Source organism: Hemitrygon akajei, chromosome 9 (genome assembly GCF_048418815.1).
Source record: "Hemitrygon akajei chromosome 9, sHemAka1.3, whole genome shotgun sequence".
Taxonomy (NCBI): Eukaryota; Metazoa; Chordata; class Chondrichthyes; order Myliobatiformes; family Dasyatidae; genus Hemitrygon; species Hemitrygon akajei.
The window spans coordinates 58188287-58201445 of NC_133132.1; positions in this window are offsets into that span (position 1 = coordinate 58188287).

Consider the following 13159-nt stretch of genomic DNA (forward strand, 5'->3'; position numbering starts at 1 on the left):
GACGATACAACATAGGAGCAGAATTAGGCCATTCAGTCCATTACACCTGTTTCACTATGCAATCATGGCTGACGTACTGTGTAATTCCCTCTAACCCACTGTCTTTGCCTTCTCCCCTTAACCTTTGACACCCTAACCAGACTGCACCTGGAGTATTGCATTTAATTCAGATCAGCCCTTATAAACATGATGTTGAAGCTTTGGAGAGGGTGCAAAAGAGTATTGTCAGGATGCTGCCTGGATTAGAAGGCATGTGGTATAAAGAGAGGTTGGACAAACTTGGATTTTTTTGTCTGAAGTGACAGAGACTAGGGGACGATTTGATAGAGGCCTATAAGATTATGAGAGGCATAGACAGAATAGAGAGCCAAATATACTTTTCCCAGGGTTGGAATTTCAAATACAACAAGTTCAAAGGAGATGGTAGGAGCAAGTTTGTTTTTCCACAGGATGGTGGGTGCCGGAATGCACTACCGGGATGGTGGTGGAGTCAAATACAATACTTGCCTAAGAGTCATGAGTCCCACAGATAGGCTCATGAAAATGTTTGTTTGGCACAGCACGGTAGGCCAAGGCTGAAGGGTCTGTTCTTGTGCAGTGCTGTTCCATGCTCTATCGGTCTCATCTTTAAATACACCCAATGACTAGCACTTCTGTGGCAATGAATTCCACAGATTTGCCACCCCAGCTGAAGAAATTGCAATTTAAGGCCATTGGAAACCATGGCATGACAAAATCAGCTTAAGGGAAGTCTCTAAAGCAAAAGGAAGCTGGAAGTGCTTCCCCCCCCCCCCCCCCATTGCCGTTCACCTCTCTTCACTACAGCACCAACCTCTCTTTGCTCAGCACTGAAAAAAAAATTCCAGATCAGGGAATTAACAAACTAAATGAAATCAGTGTAAGTACACGGAACAGCTCGAAGCCATCATGTGGTGTTTGCCAATGTTGGGTAATGATCTTCTCTTGAAATACCAGGATTGTGTTGACATGGCGACCTGATGGACTGTATGTTTGCCTTTCTCGTTGGACCATGGCGCCAGCAACAGTGCCAAGACCCTGTCCAATCACATCAACAAGGTGGCAGGTGGAGCAGAGAGGGTGCAGATGATGGTAATCCAGCTGCCAGGCAAGTGCTTTACCTTGGTGCAAAATGCTTCGTCCCATGGCCTGTCACTGACGTATCAACAGCTCACTATGTGGCATGTGATCGAAATCCAACCTCAGGGCACGTCTGAGTTTCACTTGGCTCTGTCAGGTCTTCTGTAGTTTTTGTTTGGAAAGGAATTTTTTGTGTTTATTTAACCTTGGGCATTGGTAACACCTGCCTCATTGTGCTTTTGCGTTTAATTCCCTCCGGTTACAGAGATTTAAAAAAATCCTGCTGATACTTCAGTAGAAGTCATCCCAGACTATAATCCAAACTTTCTTGACCTCAGGATAGGCTGAGGAGCTGTACAACCGACGATGTGTTGTTATGATTACAATGCAAAGACTTGTGCATGTCAAGCTCCGGTAGTTAATGTGTTAGTCCCAGCGTTGTAGCACAGCATTTGCAATCAGTTCCAAAGAGCAGTACAGTGACACAGTTAGTAGAGCAGCTTCCTCTCAGCCCCAGCGATCAAAGTTCAGTCCTGATCTCCACTGCTTGCTGTGTAGGGTCTTCACCTTGCTTCTCTGAGTGCCCTGGGCCTCCTCTACGCTCTCCAACTTCCTCCCTCATCCCATAGTTGTGCTGGTGATAGACTAAACAAGTAACCCCCCGGTGGGCAAGTGCATAGTAAAACATGGGGCAGTTGATTGGATGGTGTGGCAGAATAAAGTACATTTTTTTCAGCATTTGTGGAAATGGGTGGCTGATGGTCAACCCAGACTCAATGGGCCAAAAGGCCTGTTTCCATGCTGAATGAGTCAGCAACAAACAGGCACAAACAGCAGGAAAAGCATAAACCCTCGTTCCTTATTCCAAATGACGAATGCAAGTCTGACACGTGCAGTATGACAAGCAGTGAAATGTAGCATACTTTATCACTGAGATATTAGACAGATGATCAGGACTGAGTTAGTTTATAGAGCTGCCAGATTTCTGAGTGTAAACTGAAAACACAATCCTTGATGTTGAAACAATCCAGATTTGAGATGAATAATATGGTCAACCATGGGCAGAAAGGAAAAGGAGTTAGAAATTGGATAAGATCATGGATAGGAAAATTCCAGAGGGATGTTGGCTAAATGCAGGCAAATGGGTCTTGCTCAGGTTGGCATGGATGAGTTGGGCTGAAGAACCTGCTTATGACTCTCTTTGTAACTTATAGTAGTTTTGCCTCTGCCACAAAACAATAAATTTCATGCCTTCTACTGTATGTCAGAGACAATAAATCTGATTCTCATTCCCATTTGTGAACACAATTAGGTTTCATTTTTCCAAATCTTCCTTGAAGAAGAGGACATGAAGGGGATTTGGGAGATCTGCTGTCTGTAGGTTGATACATGTTGCTGCTTGGAAAAACAAATGAAAAGGGGGAAACCATAATCAAAGCAAGTAGATAGGGTAGAGGAGAATGCACTTAGCTTGCTTGCCTTCTTAGGCAAGGTTATACGTACAAAGGTTGGGGTATCATGTTACAGCTGCACAAGGCATTGGTTAGACTCCACTTGGAGTATCGGGTGCAGTTCTGATTACCATCTTCCATGAGGGATCTGGCGGCACTCTGTATCAGCCTCAGAAACGTCTAATTCAACTTCAACATAACAACTCCTGCACTCAGTATTCTGATTTATGAAAGCCGATGTTCTAAAAGCTCTCTTTACAGCCTTATCTATCTGTAATGCCACATTCAAGGAATTAATAGATCTGTATACCCAGATCCCTTTATTCTACTGCACCCCTCAATGCCCCACCATTCACCGTGTGGGTCCTTACCCTGGTTGGTCCTCCCAAAGTGCAACACCAGGCAATTGTCTGCATTAAATTCCATCTGCCATTTTTCAGTCCATTTTCCCCGCTGGTCCATTTCCTGCTGCAAGTTTTGATAGCCTTATTCATTATCTACTATGTTCTTGATCTTGGTCATCTGAAAACTTGCTGATCCCAGTTCACCATACTATCATTCACTTCATTGATAGGGATGGCAAGCAATAATGGGCCCAGCACCGATCCCTGCGGTGCACAACTAGTCACAAGCCTCCAGTCAGGGAGGCAATGATTTACTACCACTTTTTATTTTCACCACTTAGAAAATATCAAATCTAATTTATTACCTCAACCTGAATGTCAAACAATTGAATCTTCTTGACCAGACTCCCATGCAGGGCTTTGACAAAGGCCTTGCTAAAGTCCACGTAGATAACACTCGCTTACTTTCCTTCATTGACTTTCCTGGTAAGCTCCTTGAAAAACTCTGTAAGGTTAGTTAGACATGACCACAAAGTTACGTTAACTATTCAGGATCTGTCTACTCAAATACTGATATATTCCTGTCCCTTAGAACATTTTCCAATAATTTACCCGCTACTGATCTCAGCCTCACTGGCCCGAAATTTCCTAGCTTATTCTTAAAGCCTTTCTTGAACAATAGACCAACATTAGCTATCCTCCAGCCCTCTGGCACATCACTCAGGGTTAAGGACATTTAAATACCTCTGCCAGGGCCCCTGCAATTTCTGCACCTATTAGCATTGCCCTTTATTCTAACAGGAGCAAAATTTTGCTTTTGAATGCTTTCTACTTCCCAAGCACATCTTTGCCAGAAAACAACCTATCCCAATCCATGTCTGCCTTATCCTTTCCGATGCCATCGAAATTGGCTTTTTTTTTCCAATTTAGAATCTCAATCTGATGACCATAAGGTCTGAGAGGACACCTCCACATTAACTTGCTTCAAGACAGCAAACATCTCTCCTTCTGTCCATGACTTAACTACTGTTTTGCCTCATTTCTAGACTCTGTGTCCGTCTCCCAGGTAAATACAGATGGGAAAAACATACATTTAAGACCTCCTATGTCTCTTTCGGCTCCATGCTTAGATGGCCATGCTGATCTTCAACCCCGTCAATTTTGTCCCTTGATATCAAGGAATGGACTCTTTCCAGATGGAGCTTCCTTCCTGTAGGTGTCCCCGGTGCTGTTTTGCTCCACCTCATTGGAAATTTCTGATGCATTCCTGGCCCAGGACAAACAAATGTGCAACAGTATTGTTGCATACACTTATGGTTGCTTCCTTATCACACTCCTTGGTTGGTAAGAAAGACTATTAGGCATTCCTGTTCCCATCTCCTCTCCATCCATTTCAACAGTGCGGCAGCAGGAGCATCCTACGCACTTCTGCCCCTCTCTATCCAGGCTTTAAGTATCATAACATCCTTACTGGCTCTTCACTTTTACAGTCTTACATATTCATAATATTCCCAAATAAAGCACCAGATCATCTTAAGTAAAAATTTGAATGCTTGCTGATACTTCCCTGACAAGGCCTCCCAACATTTGATTTCATATGACTTACCAAATCCATCTCTAGCATCTGCGTAACTTGGCCAAGAAAATGACCACGGCATTGGTGTTCATTCAGACTTGCATCTCAGAACTGTGTCTGGATGAAAGTGACACCCACTTGATGCCAAATGTAAAAGGTGTGAAAGCATGTACCAGCAGACTCAAGGACACCTTCTACCCTGTCTATTGAATGGCCACTTCGTGGGTGATAAGGTGGACTCTTGACCTCACAATCCTCCTCATTATGATCTTACACCTTATTCTCAGCCTGCACTGCACCTTCTCTGGAACTGCTACACTTCACTTTGCATTCTTTTTCCATTGTACTGTATCAATGCACTGACTGATGAAATGATCAGTCAGAATGGCAAAATAAAGTTTTCCATATTACCTCAGTAGGTGTGACAATACTAAACCAATAAACCAATTTACCAAGTTACCTGTGGACAGATACAAATCCACATGCTTCTCATAGCATTAAGGCCACTTCAGTACTTTCATCCACTGATCTACACACTAGGTGACACTGTAATGACCCAGCACAAATGGTCTGGATGTTGCAAGTATCTCTATGTTCATCCACCATCCCTCTTGGCCCCTGGATGTATCTGCCATATCCTAGCTCTAAGGCTTTCATGGGTTCTCACACTTGTGTGATCCTGTTTGTGACTCCTGCAGACTTGTCCCTACCAGAACCTACAATATCATCTTCCACTATCACTGCATTTCTCTGTCTTCCCCCAACATTTTAATATCATCTGCCCTCAAGAACGTTTTGCTTTTGTTCTCAATTGCAGCAACCAGCTGAGACCGCTCACACCTCTTAACCCATTGACATACTCAACATAGATTTATAGCAGAGACACAGGCCCTTCAGCCCATTGAGTTGCACCTTGCACATCTGTGTGCCGTTCTACCTGCTATGCTACAGGAAAGAAGCCAATAAGCCGGAAAGGATGCAGAAAAGATTCACAAGAAGGTCGTCAGAACTGAGGGGCTTGGTTTATAAGGAGAGGCTGATTGTTTGCTCTGGTGCAAATGAAGCTAAGAGGTGACCTAAGAGAGGGGTAAATAAAATCATGAGGGGCATAGATAAAGTAAAGAATCACAGTGTTTTTCCCAGGGTATGGAAGTCAACTAGAGGGCATAGGTTTAAGGTGAGAGGAGAAAGAGTAGAAGTGTCTCTCGGGCAAATATTGCAGACAGAGGATATGGGATGAGCTGCCAGCGAAGCTGTAGAGGTGTAGGCATCTATATGATGTTCGGAAGGCACTTGAACAGGTACATAAATAACAAATGAGGCTGAGTGCCCCCTTTTCCTCCCACATCACAAAGGCGTGCAGGTTGGCAAGCTTAGTCACCCACTTCACATCGCCCCTAGTGTGTAGGTGAGGGGTAGAATCTGGGTGGAATTGATGGGAATGTGGGGAGAATAACAAAAAACAGGATCAAGGTTGGATAAGGGTAAAAGTGTTGGTGCGGATTCGCTGTTGCCTTGCTGTATTACTCTAGGACACTCCACTCCAGGTGTTACCTGCCTACAGTTTGACCACGGGACAGTGGGATGATGCAATAGTCTTGTGAGTGGATGATGTAATTGTCTCATGACCATGGGTGATATTATGTCACGTAATGGCATGTTCCAAACGGCAGTTCTCATTTTTAATTTTGTGCAACGTTGTTGTTGTCAGTCGGATATTTGGAGATGCCATTGGTTTTGTTTGTTGCACGTTTATTTTTCCCTTACAGTCCAGTATCGGAGAGCAAAGGCATTACCGGAGTTATCCGAGTTCAAAGGATTGGATAAAGTTAATGTCGTTCAGCGTCTTGGAAATGATTGACCTTTTTGAATCTTCGTTCGGGAATTGTGGCGTGCACATTTGAGTTAAACACCTGCAAGGTGATTTGCAGTGAAACTCCTCCAGTTAAAAAGTCAGTTCCTTTTATTTCCTTGTGATTTCTTTGGCTGTGGGATCAGCAGATCCGTCATTACTTCAAAGGAATCATTGTTTCGGGGAAGTCTCTTCTTAATGACTGTATAAATCACATGGACTTTTGAACTTACCACTCTAAGCCTGTGCTTGGATGAGAATTTGTTAAGAACAGTTTCTAAGTTTGATTGTTTGTTAGATATAGCAGCCTAACTCTTAACTTCCGGTTAAGTTAGTCGTTTGTTTACTTTTCAATGTTTTTGAGCAGAGGTTAATACATCTTGTGGTTTGTTTATAAACCCTGCCTCAGCTTCATATCGATTGGGAGATCTCAGTCAGTCCGGATTCGAAGCAGCATCTCCAACACCATCTCACTGACCATGGGGGCCCCCCAGGGCTGTGTGCTCAGTCCACTGCTGTTCACTCTGCTGACCCATGACTGTGCTGCAACACACAGCTCGAATCACATCATCAAGTTCACCGATGACATGACTGTGGTGGGTCTCATCAGCAAGAATGACGAGTCAGCTTACAGACAGGAGGTGCAGCGGCTAATGGACTGGTGCAGAGCCAACAACCTGTCTCTGAATGTGAACAAAACAAAAGAGATGGTTGTTGACTTCAGGAGGGCACGGAGCAACCACTCCCCGCTGAACATCAACGGCTCCTCAGTAGAGATCGTTAAGAGGACCAAATTTCTTGGTGTTCACCTGGCAGAGAATCTCACCTGGTCCCTCAACAGTGGCTCCATAGCAAAGAAAGCCCAGCAGCGTCTCTACTTTCTGCGATGGCTGAGGAAAGTCCATCTCCCACCCCGCCATCCTCACCACATTCTACAGGGGTTGTATTGACAGCATCCTGAGCAGCTGCATCACTGCCTGGTCCAGAAATTGCACCATCTCGGATCGCAAAACCCTGCAGTGGATAGTGAGGTCAGCTGAGAAGAATATTGGTGTCTCTATTCCTGCCATTACAGACATTTACACTACATGCTGCATCCGCAAAGCAAACAGCATTATGAAGGACCCCACACACCCCTCATACAAACTCTTCTCCCTCCTGCCGTCTGGGAAAAGGCACGGAAGCATTCGGGCTCTCACGACCAGACTATGTAACAGTTACTTCCCCCAAGCTATCAGACTCCTCAATACCCAGAGCCTGGACTGACACCTTACTGCCCTATTGTCTTGTTTAATATTTATTGTAATGCCTGCACTGTTTTGTGCACTTTATGCAGTCCTGGGTAGATCTGTAGTCTAGTGTAGTATTTTTTCTGTGTTGTTTTTTACATAGTTCAGTCTAGTTTTTGTACTGTGTCATGTAACACCATGGTCCTGAAAAACGTTGTCTCATTTTTACTATGTACTGTACCAGCAGTTATGGTCGGAATGACAATAAACGTGACTTGACTTGACTTGATTGCTGCTGGTTAACACAGTCAACACAGTGGTGAACCTCCCCCGCAACCTCTCTAAATTAACCTTGTCCATTTTAAATTTTATCAACCAAGCACATCCACCTGCACCATCCTACCAGCCACAATCTCCAGCTGCATGTAACCCACCACTACAGATGTTCACCATATTATCCTCACCCATAGCCTCCCAATCACCAACCTCCTGGATGACCAATGGTCCCCCAGTACTTCTTACCCATGTTCGGTCTTGTCTTAGCAAAACCTACCACCTTTTGCCAATTCCCTGAAAGAAGAGGTAAGAAGGTGAGGCAGTAATAACTAGGTGAAAAGCACTTTCGCAACTGTTACAGGGAAAAGACAGGAAAATGGGGTTGAGAGAGATAATAAATTAGATATGATGGAGTGGCAGAGCAAATACAACAGGTCAAGTGTATCTGCTCCTATGTCATATAGCCTTATGGTCTTCAGTTATCCTGCACATCAAGTCTACTATGCCATTCAGTCATGGTTGATTTTTATTAATCCCATTCTCGCACCTTCTCCTGGTAATTGGTAATTGATTTATTATTGAAAAAGGATCTAGTGCTTTCCCGGCAGATATGTCAAATAAACTCTTCTCGAGCTTCCAGTCAGGTACAGGGATCGATTATAACTGACGTTTCGATGACAAGCTCCACCATCTTCATCAGGGATCATGGTTTTACTCGATACTAGAATTTCCCTTCACATCCCAAAGACTTGTGGGCTGTAGGCTGCTTAGTGCCTGAGTCATAGCATCATAGGGTCATATGGTGCCCATGGCCTGTGTCCTTAGAGCCTGCGCAGATCAGACGGCAAGGGTACTTGCAGACATTTTTAACCTTTCGACAGTAAAGACACCTAGATCAGACTTTTGTTTGTGGTCCATAGTTCTGCCATCAATACTATTATGCCAATCAAACTCATCACCAAACTCTGGACCCTGGGCAGTTAATATCTCCCTCTGCAACTGGATAGACCTTTGACTTGCCAATAAATAAACATACGGTCGGCCCTCCTTATCCGCAGGGGATTGGTTCTGAGACACCCCACGGATACCAAAAAACGCGGATGCTCAAGTCCCTTATTTAACCTGGCTCAGTGAGGTGGTCTTTAGGACCCAGCAGAACCCCAGACTTTATTTAACATGTTCAGTGCAGTGGACATTAGGACCCAGCGGTGCAGCTCTGAATCCGCGGTGTTTCTGTTCACGAAAATAATCACGATCATGATTGAAAATAAGGTGGAAGTAATAAAGTGATCAGAAAGAGGTGAAATGCCATCGGCCATTGGAAAAGTGTTAGGCTACAGTCGGTCAACGATCGGAACAATTTTAATGGAGCATGTGAAAGGCCCTGCCCCGATGAAAGCTACAATTATTGCTAAGCAACGCAGTGGTTTAATTATTGAAATATGTATGTTTCTTAAGTGTTTTATATGCATAGCAAGGTAAAATATGTACTATATACTAAGAAAAATGTTTGACTAACTGACGCTAAATAATACTGGATGTACCTGTTCCGACTTCAAATCCAACTTAAAGGCGGACTCAGGAATGGAACTCATTCATAACCCAGGGACAACCTGTACTTTTAAGTAATTTCTAGATTAATTATAATACCTAATACAATGTAAATACTATGTAAATAGTCGTTATACTGTATTGTTTAGGGAATAATGACAAGAAAAAATAGTCTGTACATGCTCAAACAACGAGTGCTGGAGAGAGAACTTCCGGGTTTTCCCGATCCGCGGCTGGTTGAATCTGCGCATACGGAACCTGCGGATAAGGAGAGCCGACTGTATTCAAATATGATATGGGTAAATATAAAACATAACAGTTTGAATGCTCCTTTAAGGGGAATTAGTACTTACTTGTATGAACACTGACAAGCCCATGCAAATTTACTGCTTGCCAGCAAGCAATAATTTAACTCATACCAGTATAAACTTAAGTTGAAATTGTAATGACAAAATATTTTAAACTGTAAAATAGTTTTTATAGTTGCCTGGATTGGGGAGCATGCCTTATGAGAATAGGTTGAGCAAACTCGGCCTTTTCTCCTTGGAGCGACGGAGGATGAGAGGTGACCTGATAAAGGTGTACAAGATGATGAGAGGCATTGATCGTGTGGATAGTCAGAGGCTTTTCCCCAGGGCAGAAATGGTTGCCACAAGAGGACACAGGTTTAAGGTGCTGGGGAGTAGGTACAGAGGAGATGTCAGGGGTAAGGTTTTTTACTCAGAGAGTGGTGAGTGTTTGGAATGGGCTGCTAGCAACGGTGGTGGAGGCAGATACGATAGGGTCTTTTAAGAGGCTTTTAGATAGGCACATGCAGCTTAGAAAAATAGAGGGCTATTGGTAAGCCTAGTAGTTTCTAAGGTAGGGATAGGTTCGGCACAACTTTGTGGGCCGAAGAGCCTGTGCTGTGCTGTAGGTTTTCTATGTTTCTATGTACCTATCTGAGTCAGAGAAAAACTGAGAGTGCTCTCCTCAAATTAGTTGAACAAAGGTCACCAGAAGCCTGGAAAGGCAACATAAGTAGCACTGAAATTTATTTTAGCCTCCTGGGCTAATGTTTTCACAGTAACATGATATCTTGCTGTTGAGTTGTGATCATGAAGTTTAACTTGAGAACTGTGTTTCATTGAGCTTCATTATAACAGAGGTATAATAACAGGCCCAAAGGGCCTGTATTGTGCTGTTTGTTTTCTATGTTTCTATGTTTATAACAAACAAAATAAAGGAAAAGGCCCATTATATATATATTAGTCTATAAGGTGCACTTAACTGTTGGAACTCATTGTTGTGTAATCAATCCAGTTTGCTTCACATCCTTTACTCATGGTACTGAACAGTTCCACCTGAAAACACAGACTAAGTGAAACATAAATAGATATCCATGCAACCTGATTTCAGGCTTTTGTATCTTCTGGCCGATGAGTGAAGGGAGAAGTGAGAATGTCTGCGTTGGGTCAAGTCTTTGTTTATGCTGAGTGCTTTACTGAGGCAGCAAGACATATAGACTCAAACTCCATATACTCATATAGACAACACACACACACACACACACACACACACACACACACACACACACACACACACACACACACACACACACACACACACACACACACACACACACACACACACACACACACACACACACACACTTGAAACACTTGAAACACTTGAAAGCATGTACCACCCGGTTGAAGAATAACTTCTATCCTGTTGTTGTAAGAGTATTGAATGGCCATCTTCTATGATAAGTTAAACGCTTGACCTCAAAATCTACCTTGCCATGGCCTTGTGCCTTATTGTCTCCCTGCACTGTACATTTCTGTACCTGTCGCACAGTATTCTGCATTGGGTTACTGTTGCCCCTTGCACTGCATCAATGGACTGTGAGGACTGGATGCAAAACAGAACTCTAACTTGGTACATGGGACATAATAAACCAATTTACCAATTACACATCCACACACATATGTAGATAGGAACACGCCACTGACTTTACACTAACCCACTGTACTAAATGAAGTAATTGGATCACAATGATATCTGCTTGTTGGAGTTTAACTGCTGCTTTCTTCTTGGAACCCACTTTAACAACCACAGTTGCACCGGATCTGAATTAATCCCCAGCACCCTTTAAAAGCACTGACATCAGAGTACCTCCTAAGAAAAAGATATTCAGCAGCCTTTTGGCTCAGAGCTTTCCCCCTGTTGTCGTCATATTTAAGATTGAAGTAGCAAGACCTTTGAACAACATTGGAATCAAGGGTAATGGGATCAGGCAGACTTGAAACTAACGACCTAAACACCTGATCGATGATGATGAGTGAACATCAAATAGAATAATAACACCTTGTTGACAATGGACTGGTTTACTAAGTTAATTAGCTCATAGATTTACAACCAGATTGGATAAAGTTTGTACAAGTGAGCATTGCTTGAATCAAATAGTCACAGGCGTGATTTTTATACCATTAAGGAAGGAGCCTTCAGGGGCAAACGTTAGCAATTTACAAAGGAACTGAAATCATGAATCATGGGTGAAATGTTTAAAAATAATTTACATTTGAAGAGAGAGCTGCAGAGTACTGTCATTTAAAGGGAACTGTACTGTATGCTAATAGTAGATTTGTATTTGTATAGCATTTGCACAACAAATTAATAACCAGAAGCATATTCAGTTATATTGCTTTGCAACCCTTGTAACACATACTAAATGCTGGAGGAACTCAGCAGGCCAAGCAGCATCTACAGAAAAGAGTCCATTCAATGTTTTTGGCCGAGACCCTTAATCGGGACTACAGAAAAAGGATGAAGAGTCAGAGTTATAAGGTGGGGGAGGGGTGGAAGGTGATAGGTGAAACTGGGGGATGGAGCTGGAGGGGTGAAGTAAGGAGCTGGGAATTTGATCAGTGAAAGAGATTCGGGGCTGGAGAAGGGGGCAATCTGATGGGAGAGGACAGAAGGCCATGAGAAAAGAAAAGGTGGGGTTGGGGAGCACCAGAGGGAGGTGATGGGCAGGTAGGGAGATAAGGCAAGAGAGGGAAAAGGGAATGGGGGATGGTGGGCATTACTGGAAGTTCAAGAAATCAATGTCAATGCCAAGAGGTTGGAGGCTACTCTGACAGTATGTAGGGTGTTGCTCCTCCAACCTGAGTGTGGCCTCATCGCGACAGTAGAGGAGGCCATGGACTGACATGTCGTAATGGGAAAGGGAAGTGGAATTAAAATGGATGGCCACTGGGAGATCCCGTTTTTCTGGTGGGTGGAGTGTAGGTGCTTGGCAAGACGTTCTCCCAATCTACATTGGGCCCTACCAATTTACACCGGGAGCACCGGATACAGTAGATGACTCCAGCAGACTCAGAGGTGAAGAGTTGCCTCATCTGAAGGCTGTTTGAGTTCCCCCAGCATTTAGTGTGTGCTGCTTAGATTTCCAGCGTCTCTCGTTTGTAACCTTCGACTCCACCTAGACAGGTTCAATGTAGGAGTACAAAGGCTTGAGTCCCACACTACCATATTCAAGAAGAGCTACTTCCCTTTAACCATTTGCTTCTTGAACTAACCTGCAGAACCCTAGTCTCTACAGTTTAGTAACATCATAGCCACTTTGATCACTTTGCACAAAAATGGAATTTGTTCTAACTGAATTCCTGCAATTGCATTATTTCTTCTAAAAAATTGTGTACGATTTAAGCTTAATTTATGCTTCCTTATGGGTACCACTTATATGATGCTATGTGTCTGTGAAGCCGTTGCATGTAAGTTTTTCATTGCACCTGTGC